Genomic DNA, 18,732 nt, shown 5'->3' with positions numbered 1-18,732 from the left:
TGAAGAATATTCTTCAATATTGAAGAATATTCTTCAATATTGAAGAATATTCTTCAATATTGAAGAATATTCTTCAATATTGAAGAATATTCTTCAATATTGAATATTATTCTTCAATATTGAATATTATTCTTCAATATTGAAGAATAATATTCAATATTGAAGAATATTCTTCAATATTGAAGAATATTCTTCAATATTGAAGAATATTCTTCAATATTGAAGAATATTCTTCAATATTGAAGAATAATATTCAATATTGAAGAATAATATTCAATATTGAAGAATAATATTCAATATTGAAGAATATTCTTCAATATTGAAGAATATTCTTCAATATTGAAGAATATTCTTCAATATTGAAGAATAATATTCAATATTGAAGAATAATATTCAATATTGAAGAATAATATTCAATCTTCAATATTGAAGAATATTCTTCAATATTGAAGAATAATATTCAATATTGAAGAATAATATTCAATATTATTCTTCAATATTGAAGAATATTCTTCAATATTGAAGAATATTCTTCAATATTGAATATTATTCTTAAATATTGAAGAATATTCTTCAATATTGAAGAATAATATTCAATATTGAAGAATAATATTCAATATTGAAGAATAATATTCAATATTGAAGAATAATATTCAATATTGAAGAATAATATTCAATATTGAAGAATATTCATCAATATTGAAGAATATTCTTCAATATTGAAGAATATTCTTCAATATTGAAGAATATTCTTCAATATTGAAGAATAATATTGAATATTATTCTTCAATATTGAAGAATATTCTTCAATATTGAAGAATATTCTTCAATATTGAAGAATATTCTTCAATATTGAAGAATAATATTCAATATTGAATATTATTCTTCAATATTGAAGAATATTCTTCAATATTGAAGAATATTCTTCAATATTGAAGAATATTCTTCAATATTGAATATTATTCTTTAATATTCAATATTGAAGAATAATATTCAATATTGAAGAATATTCTTCAATATTGAAGAATATTCTTCAATATTGAAGAATATTCTTCAATATTGAAGAATAATATTCAATATTGAATATTATTCTTCAATATTGAAGAATATTCTTCAATATTGAAGAATATTCTTCAATATTGAATAATATTCAATATTGAAGAATAATATTCAATATTGAAGAATAATATTCAATATTGAAGAATAATATTCAATATTGAAGAATATTCTTCAATATTGAAGAATAATATTGAATATTATTCTTCAATATTGAAGAATATTCTTCAATATTGAATAATATTCAATATTGAAGAATATTCTTCAATATTGAAGAATAATATTCAATATTGAAGAATAATATTCAATATTGAAGAATAATATTCAATATTGAAGAATAATATTCAATATTGAAGAATAATATTCAATATTGAAGAATAATATTCAATATTGAAGAATAATATTCAATATTGAAGAATATTCTTCAATATTGAAGAATATTCTTCAATATTGAAGAATATTCTTCAATATTGAAGAATAATATTGAATATTATTCTTCAATATTGAAGAATATTCTTCAATATTGAAGAATATTCTTCAATATTGAAGAATAATATTGAATATTATTCTTCAATATTGAATATTATTCTTCAATATTGAAGAATATTCTTCAATATTGAAGAATATTCTTCAATATTGAAGAATATTCTTCAATATTGAAGAATAATATTCAATATTGAATATTATTCTTCAATATTGAAGAATATTCTTCAATATTGAAGAATATTCTTCAATATTGAAGAATATTCTTCAATATTGAAGAATATTCTTCAATATTGAATATTATTCTTCAATATTGAATATTATTCTTCAATATTGAAGAATATTATTCTTCAATATTGAAGAATATTATTCTTCAATATTGAAGAATATTCTTCAATATTGAAGAATATTCTTCAATATTGAAGAATAATATTCAATATTGAAGAATAATATTCAATATTGAAGAATAATATACAATATTATTCTTCAATATTGAAGAATATTCTTCAATATTGAAGAATAATATTCAATATTGAATATTATTCTTCAATATTGAAGAATAATATTCTTCAATATTGAAGAATATTCTTCAATATTGAAGAATAATATTCAATATTGAATAATAATATTCAATATTGAAGAATAATATTCATTATTGAAGAATATTCTTCAATATTGAAGAATATTCTTCAATATTGAAGAATATTCTTCAATATTGAATATTATTCTTCAATATTGAAGAATATTCTTCAATATTGAAGAATATTCTTCAATATTGAAGAATATTCTTCAATATTGAAGAATAATATTCAATATTGAAGAATAATATTCAATATTGAAGAATATTCTTCAATATTGAAGAATATTCTTCAATATTGAAGAATATTCTTCAATATTGAAGAATATTCTTCAATATTGAAGAATAATATTCAATATTGAAGAATAATATTCAATATTATTCTTCAATATTGAAGAATATTCTTCAATATTGAAGAATATTCTTCAATATTGAATATTATTCTTAAATATTGAAGAATATTCTTCAATATTGAAGAATAATATTCAATATTGAAGAATAATATTCAATATTGAAGAATAATATTCAATATTATTCTTCAATATTGAAGAATATTCTTCAATATTGAAGAATAATATTCAATATTGAAGAATAATATTCAATATTGAAGAATAATATTCAATATTGAAGAATAATATTCAATATTGAAGAATAATATTCAATATTGAAGAATAATATTCAATATTGAAGAATAATATTCAATATTGAAGAATAATATTCAATATTGAAGAATAATATTCAATATTGAAGAATATTCTTCAATATTGAAGAATATTCTTCAATATTGAAGAATATTCTTCAATATTGAAGAATATTCTTCAATATTGAAGAATAATATTGAATATTATTCTTCAATATTGAAGAATATTCTTCAATATTGAAGAATATTCTTCAATATTGAAGAATAATATTGAATATTATTCTTCAATATTGAATATTATTCTTCAATATTGAAGAATATTCTTCAATATTGAAGAATAATATTCAATATTGAATATTATTCTTCAATATTGAAGAATATTCTTCAATATTGAAGAATATTCTTCAATATTGAAGAATATTCTTCAATATTGAAGAATATTCTTCAATATTGAAGAATATTCTTCAATATTGAATATTATTCTTCAATATTGAATATTATTCTTCAATATTGAAGAATATTATTCTTCAATATTGAAGAATATTATTCTTCAATATTGAAGAATATTCTTCAATATTGAAGAATATTCTTCAATATTGAAGAATAATATTCAATATTGAAGAATAATATTCAATATTGAAGAATAATATACAATATTATTCTTCAATATTGAAGAATATTCTTCAATATTGAAGAATAATATTCAATATTGAATATTATTCTTCAATATTGAATATTATTCTTCAATATTGAAGAATATTCTTCAATATTGAAGAATATTCTTCAATATTGAAGAATAATATTCAATATTGAAGAATAATATTCAATATTGAAGAATAATATTCAATATTGAAGAATATTCTTCAATATTGAAGAATATTCTTCAATATTGAAGAATATTCTTCAATATTGAATATTATTCTTCAATATTGAATATTATTCTTCAATATTGAAGAATATTCTTCAATATTGAAGAATATTCTTCAATATTGAAGAATATTCTTCAATATTGAAGAATAATATTCAATATTGAAGAATAATATTCAATATTGAAGAATAATATTCAATATTGAAGAATATTCTTCAATATTGAAGAATAATATTCAATATTGAAGAATATTCTTCAATATTGAAGAATATTCTTCAATATTGAAGAATATTCTTCAATATTGAAGAATATTCTTCAATATTGAATATTATTCTTAAATATTGAAGAATATTCTTCAATATTGAAGAATAATATTCAATATTGAAGAATAATATTCAATATTGAAGAATAATATTCAATATTGAAGAATAATATTCAATATTGAAGAATAATATTCAATATTGAAGAATATTCATCAATATTGAAGAATATTCTTCAATATTGAAGAATAATATTGTATATTATTCTTCAATATTGAATAATATTCAATATTGAAGAATATTCTTCAATATTGAAGAATATTCTTCAATATTGAAGAATATTCTTCAATATTGAAGAATAATATTCTTCAATATTGAATAATATTCTTCAATATTGAAGAATATTCTTCAATATTGAAGAATAATATTCAATATTGAATATTATTCTTCAATATTGAATATTAAAGAATAATATTCAATATTGAAGAATAATATTCAATATTGAAGAATATTCTTCAATATTGAATATTATTCTTCAATATTGAATATTATTCTTCAATATTGAAGAATATTATTCTTCAATATTGAAGAATATTATTCTTCAATATTGAAGAATATTCTTCAATATTGAAGAATATTCTTCAATATTGAAGAATAATATTCAATATTGAAGAATATTCTTCAATATTGAAGAATAATATTGAATATTATTCTTCAATATTGAAGAATATTCTTCAATATTGAAGAATATTCTTCAATATTGAAGAATAATATTGAATATTATTCTTCAATATTGAATATTATTCTTCAATATTGAAGAATATTCTTCAATATTGAAGAATATTCTTCAATATTGAAGAATATTCTTCAATATTGAAGAATATTCTTCAGTATTGAAGAATAATATTCAATATTATTCTTCAATATTGAAGAATATTCTTCAATATTGAAGAATATTCTTCAATATTGAAGAATATTCTTCAATATTGAATATTATTCTTTAATATTCAATATTGAAGAATAATATTCAATATTGAAGAATATTCTTCAATATTGAAGAATATTCTTCAATATTGAAGAATATTCTTCAATATTGAAGAATAATATTCAATATTGAATATTATTCTTCAATATTGAAGAATATTCTTCAATATTGAAGAATATTCTTCAATATTGAAGAATAATATTCAATATTGAAGAATAATATTCAATATTATTCTTCAATATTGAAGAATATTCTTCAATATTGAAGAATATTCTTCAATATTGAAGAATAATATTCAATATTGAAGAATAATATTCAATATTATTCTTCAATATTGAAGAATATTCTTCAATATTGAATATTATTCAATATTGAAGAATATTCTTCAATATTGAAGAATATTCTTCAATATTGAAGAATATTCTTCAATATTGAAGAATATTCTTCAATATTGAATATTATTCTTCAATATTGAATATTATTCTTCAATATTGAAGAATATTCTTCAATATTGAAGAATAATATTCAATATTGAAGAATAATATTCAATATTATTCTTCAATATTGAAGAATATTCTTCAATATTGAAGAATATTCTTCAATATTGAATATTATTCTTCAATATTGAATATTATTCTTCAATATTGCATATTATTCTTCAATATTGAAGAATATTCTTCAATATTGAAGAATAATATTCTTCAATATTGAAGAATAATATTCAATATTGAAGAATAATATTCAATATTGAAGAATAATATTCAATATTGAAGAATATTCTTCAATATTGAAGAATATTCTTCAATATTGAAGAATAATATTCAATATTGAATATTATTCTTCAATATTGAAGAATATTCTTCAATATTGAAGAATATTCTTCAATATTGAAGAATAATATTCTTCAATATTGAATAATATTCTTCAATATTGAAGAATATTCTTCAATATTGAAGAATATTCTTCAATATTGAAGAATAATATTCTTCAATATTGAATAATATTCTTCAATATTGAATAATATTCTTCAATATTGAAGAATATTCTTCAATATTGAAGAATAATATTCTTCAATATTGAATAATATTCTTCAATATTGAAGAATATTCTTCAATATTGAAGAATAATATTCAATATTGAATATTATTCTTCAATATTGAAGAATATTCTTCAATATTGAAGAATATTATTCAATATTGAAGAACAATATTGAATATTATTCTTCAATATTGAAGAATATTCTTCAATATTGAAGAATATTCTTCAATATTGAAGAATAATATTCTTCAATATTGAAGAATATTCTTCAATATTGAATATTCTTCTTCAATATTGAATATTATTCTTCAATATTGAAGAATATTCTTCAATATTGAAGAAGAATATTCAATATTGAAGAATAATATTCAATATTGAATATTATTCTTCAATATTGAAGAATATTCTTCAATATTGAAGAATATTCTTCAATATTGAATATTATTCTTCAATATTCAAGAATATTCTTCAATATTGAATATTATTCTTCAAAATTGAATATTATTCTTCAATATTGAAGAATATTCTTCAATATTGAAGAATAATATTCAATATTGAAGAATAATATTCAATATTGAAGAATAATATTCAATATTGAATATTATTCTTCAATATTGAAGAATATTCTTCAATATTGAAGAATATTCTTCAATATTGAATATTATTCTTCAATATTGAATATTATTCTTCAATATTGAATATTATTCTTCAATATTGAAGAATATTCTTCAATATTGAAGAATAATATTCAATATTGAAGAATAATATTCAATATTGAATATTATTCTTCAATATTGAAGAATATTCTTCAATATTGAAGAATATTCTTCAATATTGAAGAATATTCTTCAATATTGAATATTATTCTTCAATATTGAATATTATTCTTCAATATTGAAGAATATTCTTCAATATTGAAGAATAATATTCTTCAATATTGAAGAATAATATTCAATATTGAAGAATAATATTCAATATTGAAGAATATTCTTCAATATTGAAGAATATTCTTCAATATTGAATATTATTCTTCAATATTGAAGAATATTCTTCAATATTGAATATTATTCTTCAATATTGAATATTAAAGAATAATATTCAATATTGAAGAATAATATTCAATATTGAAGAATATTCTTCAATATTGAATATTATTCTTCAATATTGAATATTATTCTTCAATATTGAAGAATATTCTTCAATATTGAAGAATAATATTCAATATTGAAGAATAATATTCAATATTGAAGAATAATATTCAATATTGAATATTATTCTTCAATATTGAAGAATATTCTTCAATATTGAAGAATAATATTGAATATTATTCTTCAATATTGAATATTATTCTTCAATATTGAAGAATATTCTTCAATATTGAAGAATATTCTTCAATATTGAAGAATATTCTTCAATATTGAAGAATAATATTCAATATTGAATATTATTCTTCAATATTGAAGAATATTCTTCAATATTGAATATTATTCTTCAATATTGAAGAATATTCTTCAATATTGAAGAATATTCTTCAATATTGAATATTATTCTTCAATATTGAATATTATTCTTCAATATTGAATATTATTCTTCAATATTGAAGAATATTCTTCAATATTGAAGAATATTCTTCAATATTGAATATTATTCTTCAATATTGAATATTATTCTTCAATATTGAATATTATTCTTCAATATTGAAGAATATTCTTCAATATTGAAGAATATTCTTCAATATTGAATATTATTCTTCAATATTGAATATTATTCTTCAATATTGAAGAATATTCTTCAATATTGAAGAATAATATTCTTCAATATTGAAGAATAATATTCAATATTGAAGAATAATATTCAATATTGAAGAATATTCTTCAATATTGAAGAATATTCTTCAATATTGAAGAATATTCTTCAATATTGAAGAATAATATTCAATATTGAATATTATTCTTCAATATTGAATATTATTCTTCAATATTGAAGAATATTCTTCAATATTGAAGAATAATATTCAATATTGAAGAATAATATTCAATATTGAAGAATATTCTTCAATATTGAAGAATATTCTTCAATATTGAAGAATAATATTCAATATTGAAGAATAATATTCAATATTGAAGAATAATATTCAATATTGAAGAATATTCTTCAATATTGAAGAATATTCTTCAATATTGAAGAATAATATTCAATATTGAATATTATTCTTCAATATTGAAGAATATTCTTCAATATTGAAGAATAATATTCAATATTGAAGAATAATATTCAATATTATTCTTCAATATTGAAGAATAATCTTCAATATTGAAGAATAATATTCAATATTGAAGAATAATATTCAATATTGAAGAATATTCTTCAATATTGAAGAATATTCTTCAATATTGAAGAATAATATTCAATATTGAATATTATTCTTCAATATTGAAGAATATTCTTCAATATTGAAGAAGAATATTCAATATTGAAGAATAATATTCAATATTATTGTTCAATATTGAAGAATATTCTTCAATATTGAATATTATTCTTCAATATTGAAGAATAATATTCAATATTGAAGAATAATATTGAATATTATTCTTCAATATTGAAGAATATTCTTCAATATTGAAGAATATTCTTCAATATTGAATATTATTCTTCAATATTGAATATTATTCTTCAATATTGCATATTATTCTTCAATATTGAAGAATATTCTTCAATATTGAAGAATAATATTCTTCAATATTGAAGAATAATATTCAATATTGAAGAATAATATTCAATATTGAAGAATAATATTCAATATTGAAGAATAATATTCAATATTGAAGAATATTCTTCAATATTGAAGAATATTCTTCAATATTGAAGAATATTCTTCAATATTGAAGAATATTCTTCAATATTGAAGAATATTCTTCAATATTGAAGAATATTCTTCAATATTGAAGAATATTCTTCAATATTGAAGAATAATATTCAATATTGAATATTATTCTTCAATATTGAAGAATATTCTTCAATATTGAAGAATATTCTTCAATATTGAAGAATATTCTTCAATATTGAAGAATAATATTCTTCAATATTGAAGAATATTCTTCAATATTGAAGAATAATATTCTTCAATATTGAATAATATTCTTCAATATTGAAGAATATTCTTCAATATTGAAGAATAATATTCAATATTGAATATTATTCTTCAATATTGAAGAATATTCTTCAATATTGAAGAATATTCTTCAATATTGAAGAATATTCTTCAATATTGAAGAATATTCTTCAATATTGAAGAATATTATTCAATATTGACGAATAATCTTCAATATTGAAGAATATTCTTCAATATTGAAGAATATTCTTCAATATTGAACAATATTCTTCAATATTGAAGAATATTCTTCAATATTGAAGAATATTCTTCAATATTGAACAATATTCTTCAATATTGAACAATATTCTTCAATATTGAACAATATTCTTCAATATTGAACAATATTCTTCAATATTGAAGAATATTCTTCAATATTGAAGAATATTCTTCAGTATTGAAGAATATTCTTCAATATTGAAGAATATTCTTCAATATTGAATATTATTCTTCAATATTGAAGAATATTCTTCAATATTGAAGAATATTATTTCTATATATATTAGAATATTCTTATTATATTATAATATTATTGAATATTATAATATAATATTCAATAATACTGAAGAATATTATTCTTCAATATTGAAGAATATTCTTCAATATTGAAGAATATTCTTGAATATTGAAGAATATTCTTCAATATTGAATATTATTCTTAAATATTGAAGAATAATATTCCATATTGAAGAATATTCTTCAATATTGAAGAATATTATTCAATATTGAAGAATATTCTTCAATATTGAATATTCATCTTCAATATTGAAGAATATTCTTCAATATTCATCTTCAATATTGAATAATAATCTTCAATATTTAAGATTAATATTCAATATTGAAGAATATTCTTCAATATTGAAGAATATTCTTCAATATTGAATATTATTCTTCAATATTGAAGAATATTCTTCAATATTGAATATTATTCTTCAATATTGAAGAATATTCTTCAATATTGAATATTATTCTTGAATATTGAAGAATAATCTTCAATATTGAATATTATTCTTCAATATTGAAGAATAATATTCAATATTGAAGATTATTCTTCAATATTGAAGAATATTCTTCAATATTGAATATTATTCAATATTGAATATTATATTCTTCAATATTGAATATTGAAGAATAATATTCAATATTATTCTTCAATATTGAAGATTAATATTGAAGAATATTCGTCAATATTGAATATTATTCTTCAATATTGAAGAATATTCTTCAATATTGAAGAATATTCTTCAATATTGAAGAATATTCTTCAATATTGAAGAATATTCTTCAATATTGAAGAATATCGTACATCTTTTCTCAATCGTGGCGGCTTTGTTTACAACTGTTAAACAGTTAATGAGCTCCGAAGCACCAGGAGGGTGTTTATAACATTAACAACAGTTGATTGGCAAGTTTTCATGCTTGTAAAGTGTTTAATAAATGTAGCCCAAGCCGTCAAAGATTGAGGAAAGATGTACACGTTCGTAAGTGCTCGAGTAAGTGCTTTCGTGAATGAGGCCCTTGAACTCCACGGTACTGTACCTTTTACTGTAGTGTAGTGTACGGTACTGTACTGTTCTATATTGTAGTGTAGAGTACTGTGCCCTTGAGTGTACTGTATCGTAGGGTAGTGTACGGTACTGTACTGTATTGTAAAGTATACAGTATAGTAGACTATAGTGCATCGTAGCGTACGGAAGTGTACACTACGGTACTGTACTATGGTGTACTGTGTTGTACTGTACATACAGCTTGAATAATTAATCTTATTATGTAATAATTATAATAATAGTTATATAAAAATAAGTAATCGAAAATCCTGAATTTTGAGTGTAATGTAAAACATTAAAAAAATGTATTTCTAAAAATATTGATATACATTAAGGTACAATGGGTTTGTGAGAATACATAGCATAGTACAGTAATTACACTGTTGTAAAGCCAGTAGTACGCGCAGGGTTTCGGGCCGGTCCTTAATTTAACCAATAATTATAAGTAGGTAAAATGGGGAAAAAAAAAATAATTTCTCATCCATTTGATACATGTATGTTTCTCAGACTTTGGGTATACATTTGAGTTGATATATTTCAGTTTCAAAAAATAAAACTCATTAAGTAGTAAGGTATCCAATTACGTCGAGGCGACCAATGACAGTACAGCTTGCGACAATGTGACGTGAAGTGAAAATAGAAACGTGATTGGCTATTGAGTATGTGACGTCAACTGAAAATGAGAAACGTGATTGGCTATTGAGTCCACCTGCTCGTTGAGGCGCAACGGAACGTTATTTTGCCCCTAGAATTAGCCGAGTAGAGGTGTACAAGTTAGTGTTAGGGCGTTTTGTTACTCTGAGCTGGTACCCCGTTACCCTTTGGGGTCGCTAGGGCTGACAGACCCCTAGGTTACACTGTCACTCTGTACACCGTCCAAACGCACATAGGGGCAAAAATCTATATTATTTTTAGCTGTCGTATATACCCCCTGTTGGGGGGTATATATACTGCGATATTTGTTAGTCCTGACCCATAATCAGTACTAAAAGAAAAATAATAATGTTTACGTACTGTATTGATTAACATTTTGTATTTTTTTCCACAGCCGTCTTGAAGGAGCGATGATTGCAGTCATACCCTGCCGAGGAGGTGGTGGTGGTAGATGTTCCAGTTGTGCTACTTGAGTTAGCAAGGTCTGATGGCCCTATCCGGCAGAAGGTAAATAGTTATAGTAATAATGTATTAGGATTAGGCTAATTTGGGCAATTGAAGTTTGACCAGTCATTACTACAGCCATATCAGGACCCGCATCAGTTTTGTTTTAAATCTGAAAATCTATGAGTTACGGTAATTAATGTTAAGTGGTGTAAAAAGTTGAGATAGTAAAAAAATGTAGTGTGGAAGGATGATTGTGGTGGTGTTGCTTCCGGTAACTTTGGTGATTAAGAGTAGTGAATAAGTTGGGCGATAGTGTTTGGCCGCTGTCGGTGTGGGTCGAGTGTAGTGTTATTGAAATTGAAATTGCTGTTGCCCCCCCCCCCCCCCCCACACTTTAAATTGTTCAGGTTACCTGGTTACATAATTTGACGTATGAGGGGTGAACCGTTGATAATACGTAGCCTTCCTGTCCTCGTCGAAGGACGTAGACATGAATTGACGCGAGTCGTTTGAGGTACATAGGTGATAAAAATCAACATTGACTTATGAATGAAATGTTAGTGCCATTATTAATTGAAATTGTTTATAATGTTAAATATAGAGCATTAAATAAGCGCGACCTCCTTCGTAGGCCAAAGGTCATGTAAATGATATATTTTAGGTTTATTTTGTTACGTGGAGTGGATGTGAAGGTTCCGGTTTACTTGCGACCAATGGCTGATTGACTGGAGATGTGACCCTCGTGACAGTATTTTTCTTGTTTACTGTAGGTGGCTGGCGAGGGTAGACGTGGGAGTGTGTTGGTGGTGGTTATGTTGTTGATATTGGTGTAATTGTGTAGTGAGCGGGATAGCGTGCGCTGCACCAGTAGTGTAGGTTGATGCAAAAGTGAAAAAGTCACTTGTAACTTAAGGTTGAGGTATTTGTTTACGATCTGTTTATCATTGTGTAGCAGGAAGTATATTGTGTGGACTTTATTTTATAGCGTTGAGAAATGTGTACTAGGAACAGTGTTGTTTCCCTGGAACATAATCAGGCAAAGTGTGGTCATATAGGTACCGCAATTAGTACTGGTAGGTAATTATTGGGCAGTTAATGTTGTCTAGCCATAAGTGTAACAGAGACGGTGATTTGTGGAAGGGAGGATGATTGCGCGATCAGGAAACCCGAAGAATTGTCAATCTCGTTTAGCTTCGGATTGTAGGTATACCCGACATGGTGTTTGGAGTGTGGGGAAGGGTATTGTCATGGCTGCGCTTTGATGGTATTGATAATAAAATGAGCACTGACGAGTGCTCCAAGACATGTTTTGTTATGTATTAGTTTTGTTTCGTCTAAATGGAGTTAGATGTTGGTAGACATATCAGAAAGTAATATCCAAATTGTTAGATGTTGAATTATACAATTATATTAGAGGAAATGAATTCGCAGGGAAGACAAAATTGTGTAATGAGTTTTGAGTAGAGTATTCATAGATGGTTGTAGCCCTTAACATCTTTTATTAAGGTTAGATGGATGCATATTACGCATTATATTTCATGCAGATGAGCGTGTGGAGAGCTGCGGGGTGGGCGAAACAGCAATGGTGAAGTATCTATTTGTGAAGAAAGGAGCATTTGTGGAGGGCAACCAACGCCACACTGCAGAGTAATGGAAGAGGCTGTGACCTGCAGGTGAGTGATATGTTCATTTCAACACATCTTCCTCCAAGAATTTAGTTACTTAGTCCATAACAGGGAAATCGCCACTAGTAGTAAATATATTATCAATCCTGAATGAATCATGTGGTGTACTTTGAGCATTAGACGTCCTGAGACCCAGCCTTAGTAGAGGGAACACTTGATTATATAATCAACTAAATGGGTTGAAGTGAACATAACTTGTGGAAGGTTTGGTGTGTGTATATATGAATGGTACGCGGTATTCATGTATAGATGGTGAAATACACATGAACAGCTCACACACTCGCAGCTCCCAGAGAAGAGATTAAGCTTAGTTGATAAAAGCGCTCCCCCCCCCCCCCCCACCAGAGTGTCTGGAAGGTTGAGTGGGGCTTTGTTCATAACTTGGTGAATGTCCCATTTCAAATGTGTCCCATGAGGCACCCCCCTCCCTCCCAAGCCGTGTTGTTTTTTGAGCAGTGCATGGCCGTGTGTTTGAGATAGTAATTGTGATAAGGAATGTTTATCGTATATGAATGTTCAGAATCCTGAATACATTATAGTTTCGCAGGTGACACGCTTGAGTACCCTCGACGTGGATGACGTTGGTACCATCCTGTGTAGTTACTCTAGGGACACAACCTCCAGCTGTTGAAGGATCAAGTTTGTGTTCCATAGAAGGTACGAAAGAATTAAATATGGTTGTAAATGTTTATAGTGCATAATCGTCTAGCATCTAATTTGATTGTGAGTAGATATCCAGTTTGATTATAATTTGTATTACTGTTGATTGCTAATAAATTGCAGTATATATACAATAGAGAAATAGGATGGACTCGCCTAGAAGGCGTGTGCTAACAGAGGTCAGTAAATATGTGGTCTGGTCAAGGAAGGGGAAATATATAGTTGATGTAGTAATGCAATATTGTAATACGATGATGTAATATGAAATATTGTGGGGGAATTGTTGAATCATAAAGGAATAGATAGTTGTAGGGAATCATAATTAAAGTAGAATTACCTAATTTCTTAATATATTTGTTACTGTAATCTCCTAATATCGTAAACGTAATTTTCGTAATGAAGTACCTAATAATTGAAGTAAAAATTACGTAAATGCATCTTCATAGTTTTGCACATTGTTGATTTAAAATTGCACTGTATGTAGTGGTACCCAATCATGTACCCAATGGCAAAAACTTGACCATTGTGATCATTGGTGTCTTATGTGGTTTAAATTTGCTGTGGTGCCTATTAATCTTAGTATCAATTACCAATGAAGGTGTCAATGCAATGTGAGGTTTAATAAAGCAATATTGTTTAATATAGCTGTACCTACTAATGTCTGTAATCTCATGTCGAGTATTTTCTTTGATACATTGCAAAAATCATTATAATTGCGCTAGAATTGATTTAGTTAAAATTAATGTTACTTAAGGAGCTGGCCGAAAGGCTGCGCGTACTAATGGCGTTACAAGTGTAAATAGCATGCTATGTATTGTAACCAACCCAATGTACCTTTTTGTGTATATAAATAAATGATATTAATTTGCCATTCTAGGCAATAAAATAAGTTTGTAATATATGGGAAAGGTTACCGAAATGAAGATAAATTTGTTATAGATATAAATGTAAAGCAGACGTGAATCTATTGTTAGATCATTGACTGACCGTACTCTAAACGGTGGCTATATAAAATGTTATATTATTGTCTTTCACTTACAATGTGTTACGGCTGACAAATTAATTAACCGCAAATTATGTATCTTGGACCGGCATCACGGGTCCAAGGCTCTTGGTGTTACGTTGCTTGGGCTTGCAACTACGAATTGTTTGTTAAATTTATTACAAATGATGCATTGGCCCCGTGCATGTGTTACTAAAATATTAACTGTTGGATCTTGTATTGAGTTATGTATTAAGTAACCTAGGTTGTGCTAGTTCGTGAGTTACAAGCCTGATGGGTTTGACTTTTAAGAATATTTTTTTATTGTGTAGCATTAATGTACGTCAATTTATTACTGAAAATTATTTGGGTCAAGCTGCACGTGATTTACTCTACTTGTTTGTTGAACTATAAGTTATCAAGTAACTCAGGTAGGCTGTGATAGGCTTGGAGTAGGCCCCCCCCCCCCTGCCCCTCGCTTTAAGATTACTGGCCCTGCATTGACGTTTAGTTACATCACCAAACTATTCCCGCAAATTATGCAGCGTGTTGCTGCATGTGTATTTATTTATTGTTTCCACTTATGTTTGTTTATCATGATGGTTATCGCTTTGAAGTTAATAGGTAAAGTGAGCTAGGTTAGGCTACGTGCTGTGTCAGAGGCGTCCGGCCCGTAGCTTTAAGTTTTCATTGATTTATAATTTCCATAAATTCCGTTAATTTATTAATGAATGTTATGCATTGTCAAGGTGGATGTTTGTGCTTGTTTTACATTTGTTTGTTTAGTTAAAGGTGAAGCATAAGTTAGTCAGCTAGGATGTCCTAGACGCTGTCTTCGGGCCTCATGGCTGTCCCTGTTAAGTTGATCTTGGACTCATATTATGATTATTTCCTTCAGCAATATATTGCTAGTTATGCATTGCTTCAGTGCATGTCATTTTACTTAGCGTTTTACCTTTATACTTGTTTTCTTGAGTTTGTCATGAAGTTATTAAGTAGTGACAGGTAGGCAGCATGATTTTCGTTTACCAGTAGCAGTAAAAGTTTACATTAGTTTTGTGTGGGCGGTGTAGGGCGAAAGAATGTGTAGGCTCCCGGTTGGTGGTTTATGGAGACATGTGTGGCCTCCCAGGGCGGTGGTTATCCGACGTGTTGTGTGGTCGGTGTAGGCCGGAAGATAGTGCTGGTTCCCAGGGTGCTTGTTTATCCACACGTTTTTGTCTGGATAATGTAGCCAGGAAGGTTGTGATAGCCACTGCCGTCTTAGGTGACTGCGTTCATGGGGTGGTCTGGAGGCAACGTTCTTCCTGTGATGAGTTAAGGCGGCGATGTTATTCAGGTATTATATTTATATTGTTATTAATATGCGGCGTTCCAGGCCGCTGGTTTATGGAGACGTTTTACAATTAGGGATCCGTAGCGTTGCTGGTGTCCATTTCACTTTGCCTGAGATTGCGAGATATTTAAGTTGTTGGGGTACTGGTGCTCGCAGATGCTCATTGACACTGAGACTAAAGTAATTTACGGGTGTTAAGGCAGTTTGTTAGGGTAACTATTGAGGTGTAACATGCTTTCGGAGGCCAAGATACAATGGAGGTGAATGTATCGGACGCTGTTAGCATCGTTATAATTTGTCACTCTGGACGCAAGCATGTTGCAGTTGCGCCTTAGGACCTGTTTCTTATATTTGAAATATGGTTTTATTTATATATTGATTTGATATTATATACATAGTGGTCATATAAATAGTTAATGTTTTGTTTGTTTATATTAATGTATAGGAATAGTTTGAAATGAATTATTGGTTGCTAGATTCCTCCCCCTGGAATAACTTGTGCCCTTGACCCAGATACGGTAACTGTTTCCCCCCCCCCCCCCACCAACAGACACACCTGTTTGTACTTGTGTTTGTTTTTCCGGCTAAAGTTGTGCTCGGGTTGGTAGTTACCTTACTTCGCTAGCGACTACATTGCTGGAAGACGTTTTTCTCTTGCTTTCCCCTCTAGTCACTGCTTTCCCCTGTGCCAGTGTCCATTTTCAGTTTTCCACAGGGTATCACCGTGGCTTTATCCAATAATGACACTTGTGCAGTTCGCTTCCTGAAAAGTCCCCCCTCGTGTTAGAAAGTAATTCCAGCAGTACCCTTAAGGGTTATGTTGTTTGGCTGTCAGGTTGATACTTCATGTCCGTTTGTGCCCACCCTTACTGCTTTAATACTTACAGAACCGACTACGGAAGGAGCACAAGGTACAGCATTGGTGAAGAAGTAAAATGGATGGAGCCCGCGGGGAGAGTACTGCGCCCATGAGGTCGACAGAGATTCCTAGTTACAGCGGGCAGCCGCCGCGTTCGCCCTTCGGTGTGTTCAGCGGGAACCCCCAAAGTGATAAGCCTGTAGATAGGCAAGAAATAATCGCATGAATTGTATATAGTGTAATGAAATGAATGCAAGTTTAATATAGTACGTATAGATGTAGTTATTAATTGTAAATCATTATAAATAATGGATATATTATTATTATGGCGTAAATCGTTATCAAATAAATAGTTAATAATATATAATAAAATAAATGTTAGCATTAAAAAAAAATATATATGAATAATACCTTTGACAAATGTTTGACTTGCACAATAGTTACTGTGTGAGGAAATCCCGTATGTTACTGAATGTGAGGGACATGGCCAAGATAGTTTTAATATTAATCATGGAAGAAAGTATAGTGAGAATATTATGTTTGAGCGTTAATGTGTTAAAATTTGTTGGGGTTGATGTACAATAATATACCTAGATAGTACTATATTAACGTGAAAATTGAATGTTGTATATGTGAAGTTTTGGAGCTTGAATGGGTAGAAATACCCAAAGGTACTCGTGAGTTTATAATATGATTTAGTTCAGTTGTCTCCAATAACATAGTTGAAGTTTAATACATAAGGTTGTTTGTAGTGTCAACTTATGAATAAGTATAGAAACTTCAATAATTAGTGTAGCACTTAAAATTGAGTGATATCATTATGATAGACAGTATAGCTCGGAGCTACAAGAAATGTTCCCAAAGAGTCTAACATTTATATGGTGTGCTTACTATATTAAACAGGATTCTTGTATTGTGTATTTGTAGGGCCGTTTGAGGTTCTGCAAGTAGAGTATAAATACCCTAAAGTACTGTATCCCTTTGAGATGTATTTATTAATGTGTCAATAAACATAGTTGAATTGACGGTTGTTTTTTGTTTCTAAGAACCTCATGTGTTTTGTGTGTTTTTTAGTCACCTGTGACATGTACGTATGTACATATTTTATATAAACGTGCTTTGATTGAAAAGTAAGGTTGAAGAATATTAATCATATTCAATATTCTTCAATATTGACGATTATTCTTCAATATTGAAGAATATTAATCATATTCAATATTCTTCAATATTGACGATTATTCTTCAATATTTTAGAATAATATTCAATATTTAAGAATAATATTCAATATTGAAGAATAATATTCAATATTGAAGAATAATATTCAATATTGAAGAATATTCTTCAATATTGAAGAATAATATTCAATATTGAATATTATTCTTCAATATTGAAGAATAATATTCAATATTGAATATTATTCTTCAATATTGAAGAATATTCTTCAATATTGAAGAATATTCTTCAATATTGAAGAATATTCTTCAATATTGAAGAATATTCTTC

At 26.4% G+C, this 18,732-nt stretch overlaps 1 long non-coding RNA gene across 2 annotated transcripts; it reads left to right on the top strand.

The window, feature by feature from the left end:
• Nucleotides 1–11,258: 11,258 nt before the first annotated feature.
• Nucleotides 11,259–17,754, top strand: LOC123751917 (uncharacterized). 2 transcript variants are annotated; one of them, XR_006772146.2, is made up of 5 exons: nt 11,259–11,378; nt 11,654–11,766; nt 13,251–13,379; nt 13,931–14,048; nt 17,257–17,754. It is a non-coding gene; the product is annotated as an uncharacterized lncRNA (long non-coding RNA). The 2 variants fall into 2 exon arrangements; XR_011224238.1 differs by having other exon boundaries at nt 11,340–11,546.
• Nucleotides 17,755–18,732: the final 978 nt, after the last annotated feature.

This window comes from Procambarus clarkii, chromosome 70 (assembly GCF_040958095.1).
Source record: "Procambarus clarkii isolate CNS0578487 chromosome 70, FALCON_Pclarkii_2.0, whole genome shotgun sequence".
Taxonomy (NCBI): domain Eukaryota; kingdom Metazoa; phylum Arthropoda; class Malacostraca; order Decapoda; family Cambaridae; genus Procambarus; species Procambarus clarkii.
The sequence above is the reverse complement of the archived record's forward strand: the minus strand, read 5'-3'. Positions and strand labels throughout refer to the sequence as shown.